This window comes from Macaca fascicularis, chromosome 5 (assembly GCF_037993035.2).
Source record: "Macaca fascicularis isolate 582-1 chromosome 5, T2T-MFA8v1.1".
NCBI classification, from domain to species: Eukaryota; Metazoa; Chordata; class Mammalia; order Primates; family Cercopithecidae; genus Macaca; species Macaca fascicularis.
Genome location: NC_088379.1, coordinates 64,381,196 through 64,391,187, shown reverse-complemented (window position 1 = coordinate 64,391,187; position 9,992 = coordinate 64,381,196). Strand labels below are relative to the sequence as shown.

General features: G+C 37.1%; 1 long non-coding RNA gene across 1 annotated transcript; it reads right to left on the bottom strand.

Moving 5' to 3' along the window:
* Positions 1–528: 528 nt before the first annotated feature.
* LOC123573591 (uncharacterized) lies at positions 529–5,289 on the bottom strand. Its single transcript, XR_006698229.3, has 3 exons — positions 5,148–5,289; positions 2,176–2,301; positions 529–632 (listed from the first exon to the last, which is right to left on the bottom strand). It is a non-coding gene; the product is annotated as an uncharacterized lncRNA (long non-coding RNA).
* Between the last annotated feature and the right edge of the window lie 4,703 nt (positions 5,290–9,992).

The following is a 9,992-nucleotide window of genomic DNA, read 5'->3' as shown; positions in this document are numbered from 1 at the left end:
ATGGGCAGAATATCAAGCAGGACATCTAAATAACTGTACTTTTTGGGAGGGGGAGGAGCAGAGAATGGCCTGTGTTACAGCTCTACAGAATCACAGGTAGTACCTAATGAACTGACTAGTTTTTAAGGATATGGAAATAATCTCAGTGAAAAGTTAATGGAAAGAATATTTGAGGTAGACCTATGTGGGTTTACCTTTTGTAATTGGCAGAAATCACTTAGAAGGCATGCACTCTAGGAACTGCCTCAGCAATAAAGTGGATTGAATAAGTAGTCCTATGGAACTCAGTCTTTTCCTTCAGACCTCCAGAACTTGATCGTAAAGTTTATTTTTAAAAAGGAGCAATGCTGTCTGAGACAGAGACTATATATAAGTTTATGACGTGGACTTTATCCCACCAAGGCTGATCTGGCTACTACAGCTGCTACACGCTCAAAATGTTAATAGCAGATGTCAACCTGAACCCTCCTCAGCATGGCATCATTCCCTAAGATTCCAGCCAGACACAGGTACATCACGTACATCACCTTTCATCATACAGCATGCATTCTTTATTTCATAGTACATATGCTTAAAAAAAACACACAGAATTTTCCACATCTTCTCTTTGTTATTTCTGGTGGCATCAAAATCTGTGAACATGAAGGACCCATAATCAAATTATGATATTAATCTCAACATTGAGTATGAATAGGAAATATATTCACAGCGAAGGAAATGCAACACGTTCTAATGTCTGTGAAATGTGCTGATTTTATAAAATTCCCCATTATCTAATGAAGATCCTGAAGTTCTTACCTACGAGAAAAAATTGATTTTGTGGTCTTAAAAATGCAGTATGTGTTTTAAATTAGAATCTGATAGCTGACATTTTCCATATTTTAGTTTAAGTACATGGGTGTAGAATTCAAGAAATTTAAAAAGGGAATGGATTCTCTCAAAAGTATGCACTAATATTTTTGAAAGACTACTTTTTTTTATTATTGTAACCTAGAGGCAATTTGAAGGTTGTCAATCACAACAGAGGAATATGGGATCCAAATATGGGAATATAGAATTCGTATTACCTAGGGATTTGGCCACAGTTTACTTAGATTGGAAGCTGAGAGCGCTGCTTGATTATTCTGAACAACTGTGTTTTGGATTTTGGCCAGAGAAGGTATTACTCTCCTGGCTGTGGTTATTGATCCAAAATACCAAAGATAAACTAGGATGCTAAAATATGTTGAGTATAGTCTAAATTATATCTAATATCTGCATTTTACAATAACATATCTTAATACCTTGGTATTCAGTAATAAAAATCAGTGAAAAGTAATGGCAAATCATTAAGACAAAACATATTATTACATTGATTTGAAAATGATGAAATTCGGGATAATTCTACCAGCTAAAGAACTTTGACCAGAGGAAGTGCTGCCAGAGAATAAGGGACACATGCAATATTTACAAACAAAATAAGTTAAACAACCAACTTCAGTCTCCTGGTTAACTCTAAGGGATGATCTTATAAGAGCTGTGCAAAAGCACTCTCGCTGATGTGACCTGGTGTCTGCTTTGTGAGGGATGAGATTTTCCACATTTGACTCATCTGAATAGTTTTGTTAACAGCTGTCAGGGAAAGTTGATTCTCTCTCTCTCTCTCTCTCTCTCTCTCTCTCTATCTCTCTCTCTCTCTGTGTGTGTGTGTGTGTGTGTGTGTGTGTGTGTGTATCCACGTATATCCTGCAGTTACACTGACTAATCCAGTTTGCATTGCCCAGAAACTTTTGCCAGCTGGTCTTCTAATGATATTCAGATAAGGAGAGATAACTGCAGAACATCAAAGAGAAGGAGGAGAGAAAGCAGCTCCTATCTTACCTGATCTTTCTCTACCTTGGCCTCACCTTGTTTTCAGTGGCTGTGTCTCTCTGCAACCCCATCTCTTACCATGCTATCTTGTTTCCACAGTTCCATTTCTTAAGGAACTCTAAAATGTCACTTCTTTTACTTTTCCTTTCCAACCTAGGGTTAATGGAGAGTTTCTTCTCTTGATAAGTCATAGTTCCTAGTTTATTTTCTTAGCTCTGTCAACATTACTGGGAATAGTAACACCCTAAAGCTGAATTATTATGGGGATACACCTGTGAATAAAATAAAACTCCTAAGCTTTCAAGCAAAACAAAACAAACTCACCAGAAAGGAGACCCCAGGCAGATTCAGTGGTTTTGGCAAGGCAGGAAATTAGTCACACCTCATTGCTCCCCTTCCCTATAACTGTCACAGGACTTTATGTTCTAATAATTCAACAGACACCAGTTCCTGAAAAAAAAAAAATGATTGAAAGATTTTTCCACCAATGCGGACAGACTGTCTAACGTCATGACTAGACCTTCCCTTACTGTGGCTTCTCTAGGACAGCTGACTGGACTTATAAAACATTCTTTCCTAAGCAATAAAGACTGACCACAGACTGGTTCTGACCAGCCCACGATGACTGTGCACAAGGTGCTTTTATGCCCTCTGATTGACTTTTTGATGTAAAGACACAAGTTTCAGTTCATGTTAATGTTAAGTTCCCGTGCCAAAGTAGGCATGGGATGAACATACATATTTGTTTGCCATGCATGTGTTTGGTCTTCTTCATTAATATTCCTAGGATTATCATATATCCTACTGAATATGTATGCATAACTGGTTGGGTCCTCTTGGGCATAAAGCCCAGCCTCTATTTTTTATCTCTGAATCATATGCTTTTGGTATTACCTGGAGACTCTGTTTCCTAACCTGCAGATTGTAACCCTTTGTAACAAATAATTCTCTCCTTTTTCTTCTTCCACGTATCTCATGGTGTTTGGTTAACACACTTCCCTGAAGTTCCTAAGCACCTATCTAGCTCCTAAGCTGACAATTTCAATACAATCCAGTAAACTGTTATTATCCCTGCATATATTTTAAAAAGTCAATTGACTGGAATAATTGAGAGGGGAAAAGAGACAACCAAGTCTGACTCTTTAGGATTGAATTTAAGCCAAGTGTTGAGAGTATTACTATTTGGAAATGAACATATTATTCCCTTTGTCCAAAAATCATGGTACAAGGGCTTTGAAAAGATAGTTTTATGTAGACTATTTCCACTAAAAATACATGCTGCACAGAATTCCATTTGAGTTTGCCTTCTCCCCTTCTTCTCAAATGCCAGGCTTCAAAAATAAATGGAGTATTATACCTATCTTTCAAGTTTGGACACTAAATAAAATAATTGTCTCAGATAGCCCAGAAACAAGCTTAAGGCACTTATTCAAATTCAGAGCAAATACTGAGAAAACATGAAAAAAAAATCACGAGCTGATAACCATTTACACAATATTAAATTTTTTTCTAAATGACAGATGAAGACAATCAAGCATAACATAGGCTATGGTCTGAATGTGCCCTCCAAAATTCATATATTGAAACTTAATTGCAATGTCTTACTATTAAGAGATGGGCCTTTAAGAGGTGATGAGGTCATGAGGGCAGAACCTTCATGAATGAAATTAGGAGCCTTATAAAAGGGCTTGGAAGAAGGGGCCTCTTCTCTTCCACTCTTTGCCATGTAAGAAAACAACATTGGCCCACTATTTATCTTCCATCTTTTCTGCCCTGTGAGAACACCAAGAAGGCACCCTCTATGGCGTTCAGCCAATGCCGAAACTCCTGGTGTCTTGATCTAGGACTTTTCAGCTTCCAGAAATGTGTGAAAATAAATTTCGCTTCTCTATAGATTGATGAATCTTTGTCATTTTTTTTTAATAGCAGCAGAAACAGGGTGAGATAATATGTGAATCCCCAAAAGAGAATATTTGAAATAAAATAAGAATATGTGGGTAATAAATACTAGATCAAAAATCCAATTATGAAACAAAATGATAAAAGAGATAGGTGAGATGTTAAATTAATTTTTGGGAAATAACACCTGAAAGAATGGATAAATAAATTAGAAACAGAAAGCAATGCTTATGACATTAAAATGAATTTACTAATTAAAATTATTTAAGGCAGTCTCGAGCTGAGAATAGTAAAAATTAATTAAAACAATTAGAAAATAATCAGAATGAGGATGATCAAAATATTTTAAAGTAGTGACAACTGAAATCTGATGTCCCAAAAGTAGAGAAAAAATGGAACTGAAAGTTATCCTAATAATCAAACAAAAATTAATTTCTAAAATAAAAAATGAATACTTTAAATCTTGAAATAGCTGTGTTATAAAGACGCACTATTAGCTGGGAAAATGTATACAATTTATAAAAATATATTAAAATTAAGCTTCTGAGTTTAAAATATAATGATTTTTTTCTAGTCAAAATGGAAACTTTTCAAAAAAGGAAATAATTTGATAGACCTCAAAAGTTATTTAGTAACATTTAAAGCTAGAAGACTGAAAATTATTTACACAGTTCTGAAGGGAAGAAAGTGAGAGATAAGTACATGATACTAAGATTTAGATTTTGTTCATTCTCACATAAAGGTGATGAGTAAATATTACCAAACTTGATCTCAGAGAATTAATATCCATTAGTCTTTATTGAAAGCAAATTCTGTATGACATATTCAAACCAGAAAAATTAAAAACATTCTGGAATAATCTCTGATTCAATGGTGTACATTGAATTCCTTCAAATATAGCAAAAGACCAAAGAAATGTGAATCAAATAAATGTCAGAACTATTGACAAGTTATAATTATGATGTAAATCATATAAATTGGGGATGAAATTACTTCCATAGCAAAAGTTTACCTAATAGCTAAAACTAAAATGCATGGTTAAAAATAATGACTAAAACTATGCATACATATATCATACTATTTCTTAATCTTAGAGACATCTATCAGAGAAAAAAACAATATATAAAGATATATATCTAAAATTCAGTAGAGATTAGAGTTCCATTTCAATATCTTTCAGCTAAATTAAATAAAAGTATGTTTAAAATTTTATTTAAAAATCCATAGATAGTACTAATCCATTAATGTGGATAAGCCCCCCAAAAATGTTGTCACACTGGCCCTTTGCTCTTGCTGGTGGAGGGCAGCCGCCCCACACGATGAGGCAAAGGACTCACTTAGCTGTTAACACCTAAGCCGTCCACAGATGGCTGAGCTGAAAGAGCACTGTAACACACCTTCTGGAGCTTCAGGGAGTCGCAGGCATCTCTACCTGGATGATGCCATGGGGCCCGCACAGAGTTTGCTCATGCTACTGCCCAAAAGCAGCTGGCCAGACCCCATACTCGCTTGTCTAGGTGCTCCTTCCCACAATGGATTGAGCCAGGCAAGCTGAGTAAATGGAGTTTGTTCCGGTCAGTGTCCGAAGGTGGTTGTCCAGTTCCTGCACTTGCTCACTCCTGGTTCCTGGACTTGTTTGCTTGCACACTCCCTCCTGCAAGGGGTACAAGGACAGGATAAGTAAATGAGACACCCCTGTCATGAGTCCCACAAAGGGGTCCAGAAAATATCCTGTATTATAGGTTAGACTTTATAAACAGTGGTACTTATCTGGAGGTTTATTAGTGACTGCTTTTAAGATATTTAAAAAATTCACTCTTGTCATTGTGTTTACATTCATCTCCACAGATGTGCCTTTGACCTTTATATGAATGATGCCATTACTCTGATGAGCAAATATGGGAACTCACACCATACAGACCTATGATAAATAGCTTTATAGATCCCATTAATTACACCATAAGTGACACATGCTTTCTTTTAGAGATGACTTAATTTGTGGAATAGATGAGAATGAGATAAGGATTTCATTCAAGGGCAGGGTCAAGATGATGAACTACAAGCAGCTCATGTGTGTTGCCCTCAGGAATGGGAAACAAAAGGGTTAGTGAACCCTGACCTTGCAAGTGAATCATTTGAGAAACCATGTCAGGATCCATCAAAGCAGCAGGGGAACACAGAGAGCAGAGAGGAGCCAAGCTGGGCACTGACCTGTCTAGGCTTAGAGCAGAGCAAGGAAAACCTCTGCAACATGAGAAAGGAAGAGTGAGTGACAGCTCCGAGGGGGATTCATGCTCTGCATAGGGACCTTTACAAAAATAGGAATGTGGAAATCTCCCTTTCCCCCTCCCCAGCACTCCTGCAGTGTGCTTCTTGTTTGAGGCAGAGAGCCACCCAAACATTTTTCCAGGTGAACTTACAAGGAGATCTTATAAGCTTTGAGCCCAAGAGAAGACCAGCAATGATGTCACAGGTAAAATAGAAGACACAGTTGTGGTGCCTAGGAGCAGTAAGATTAGTCCCTTTGCTAGAAGGGGCTTAGCACCATTTTCCAGCCCAGCTGTCGTGCTTTGGCCCAAACTTGGCTGGCTACTCCACCGACCCAACTACTAGTAACCAAGTGAGCAACGCTTACTCAAGATTCCAACCCACTGGTCACAATTTAGTGTAAACTGAGCTGGAGTGCATAGTCTCCTCATGTCCCAGGAAACACCCAGATGACAGGGCATGTTACCTCACTAAACCACATCAATTATAGCCAGGTGAGCAATGCCTCTAGAACTTCTGACCCAGTATCCCTGTATCTGTGTGTACTCAGAGCGTGCAGCATTCCATTGGTCCAGGAAACACCTAGGTGAAAGAGTATATGAGGATGCTCACCTTCATCACCAGTAGGCAGGTGGGCAATACCTGTTAGAGACTCTGACCCACCGGTTCTGCTTCGGTGGGAATTCAGGCAGTAGGTACAGCCTCTTGTTGTCCCAGGAAGCACCCATACAGGAGGGCAGGTGTCCCCCAGAATTGCTGCTGCTGATAGCCCGGTAAGCCAAACCTGCTAGAGCTTTCTGCCCAGCAGTTCTACTGCTGTCTGAATTTGCTGGGCAGCACACTCTGCTATTGCCTTGGAAACACCCAGACTATAGGGCAGACAATTACACTGACCCCTACCTCCAACAGTCAGATGGGCCATAACTGTTTAGAGCTTCCAATCAGTATCCCCCTTTCCATCTGAATTCTACTGACAGGTGTAACACTGGGCTGCCCCAGAAAGCATAAAGACAACACTCTAGGGCTGGCCTGCCAAGGATATGTCTTGTCTGCCAACAGTGGCCCCTGCCTGAGAAAGCCCCATGGACTGGAACAATCAACAATAGAAACAAGGATATGGAGATTGTAATTGGAGACAAAACAAAAACTGTCCACTATTCCAAACCTAGGAGTGGACTAGAATTGAGCCAGTCAACTAAACCCATGTAATATCATAATCACTCACAGAAGAAAAAAGCAAAATATTCGATAGAAAGGACAACAACTTGAAATAATAAAGGAATATCAGTTCACACAAATGAGAAAGAATGAGTGCAACAAATCTGACAACTCACAAAGTGAGAGTGCCTTCTTCTTTCCAAATGACTGCACTAGTTCTCCAGCAAAGTTTATTGACCAGGCTGAAATGGCTAAAATGACAGAAATAGAATTTAAGATATGGATAGATATAAAGATCATTGAGATTCAGGAGAATGTAAAACCCAATTCAACAAAGCTAAGAATCACAATAAAACAACACAGGAGCTGAAAGATGAAATAGTCATTATAGAAAAGAACCAAACTGATCTGTTAGAGCTGAAAAACACACTATAACAATTGCATAATGCAATCACAAATACTAAGGACAGAATAGGCTACACTGAGGAAAGGATCTTAGAACTTAATGATAGGCTTTCGAAATAACACAGTCGGGCAAAAATAAATAAAAATAAACAATATCTGAGAAATACAGAATTATGTAAAGAGACAAAATATGTGACTCGTTGGCATCACTGATAGAGACAGGGAGAAAGCAAGCAACTTCGAAACTATATTTTAGGATATCGTCCATAAAACTTTCCCAAACTAACTAGACAGGCTAACATTCAAATTCAAGAAATGCAGAGAACACCTGCAAGTATGCAAAAAGACCCCCATCCCAAAGACACATAATCATCAGATTCTCCAAGGTTGAAATGAAATTTAAAAAATATGAAAGGTGGCTAGAGAGAAGAGACTGTTCACATACAAAGGGAACCTCTTCAGGCTAACAGCAGACTTTTAAACAGAAAATCTACAAGCCAAAAGAGATTGGGGACGTATACTCAGCATTCTTCAAGAAAGAAATTTCCAAGCAAGATTTCATATCCAGCCATATTGATGCATAACGAAGGAGAAATAAGAATCTTTTCAGATAAGTAAATTCTGAGAGAATTTACCACGAAACCTGACTTTAAAACGATCCAGAAAGAAGTGATGAATATGGAAAGGAAAGATGGTTACCAAACACTACAAAAGCGTATTTAAGTACTGAGATTACTGACACTATAAAGTAACCACACAAACTAGTCTGCATTATAATGAGCTAACAATACAATAACAGGATCGAATCTGCACCTATCAATACTAACCTTCAATATAAATAGGCTAAGAGTCCCTCAAAAGGCACAGAGTAACCAGCTGGATAAAGAAGCAAGACCCAGTATCATGCTGTCTTCAAGAGATGCATCTCTCATGCTATGACATCCATAGGCTCAAAATAAAGGGATGGAGGAAAAGCTACCAAAAGAATGCAAAACAGAAAAAAGCAGGGCTTGTAATCCTAATTACAGATCAAATGGATTTTAAGAAAGATAAAGAAGAGCATTATATAATGGTAAAGATTCAACTCAGCAAGAGAACATATCTTAAATATGTATGTGCCCAACAATAGAGCACCCAGATTTATAAAGCAAGTTATTTTAAATCTATAAAGAGACTGAGATTCCTACACAACAATAGGAGGAGACCTCAATACCCCACTGACAGTATTAGACAGATCATCAAGGCAGAAAATTTACTAAGATATTCATGACTAGAACTCAAAACTTGACCAAATGGACCTAATAGACATCTACAGAAGTCTTCACCCAAACCAACAGAATACACATTCTTCTCATAGCCATGTAGTTCATACTTCAAAATTAACCACATAATCAGACAAAATACAATAATCAGCAAATTCAAACAAAAAACCAAAATCATATCAACCACTGTCAAAGACCAAGCACAATAGTAATAGAAATTAATAGTAAGAAAGTCACTCAAAACCATACAATTACATGTAAAATAAAATAAAATAAATTACTACTGAATGACTTTGGCAGAAATAAAGAAATTCTTTGAAACTAAGGAGAACAAAGATATAAAATACCAGATTCTCCAGAACACAGTTAAACAGTTTTAGAGGGAAGTTGATAGCATTGAATGCCCACATGAAACATTTTAAAGTATTTCAAATTAACAAACTAGCATCGCAACTAGAAGAACTAGGGAAGCAAGAGCAAATCAACCCCAAAGATATCAAAAGAAAAAAAAAATCAGTCATAGCTGAACTGAAGAAAATTGAGATACGAAAAAACAAACAAAAAAATCAGTGAATCCAGAAGTTAGTTCTTTGTAAGAATTAAAAGAAAAATACACTTCTAGCTAGAGTAAAAAGAAATGAAAAAAGATAGAATATCCAAATAATCATACTTGCAAATGACAAAGGGGATTTTCCCACCAACTACATAGAAAAGCAAAACAAAGCAAAAATCAGTCTAAAATGAAAACAATACTCCAAGCACACAAATTACAAAATCCAGAGGAAATAGATAAATTTATAGACACATTCAGCCTACCAAGACTGAATGTGGAAGAAATGAAATCCTAAACAGACTAACAACAAGTTTTGAAATTGAATAAGTAATAAAAAGTCTGCTGACCAAAAATAGCCCAGGACTAGGTAGAGTCACAGCCAAATTCTACCAGATGTATAGAGAAAAGATGATTGCACAATTTCTCTAAACTGTTCCTAAAAAATGAGAAAGAGGTATTGCTTCCCAACTCATTATATGAAGACAGCATCATCCTGATACCAAAACCTGGCAGAGACACAACAAAACTGAAAACCTCATCCCAATATGCTTGATGAACATAAATGAAAAAAATACTTAATAGAATACCAGCAAACT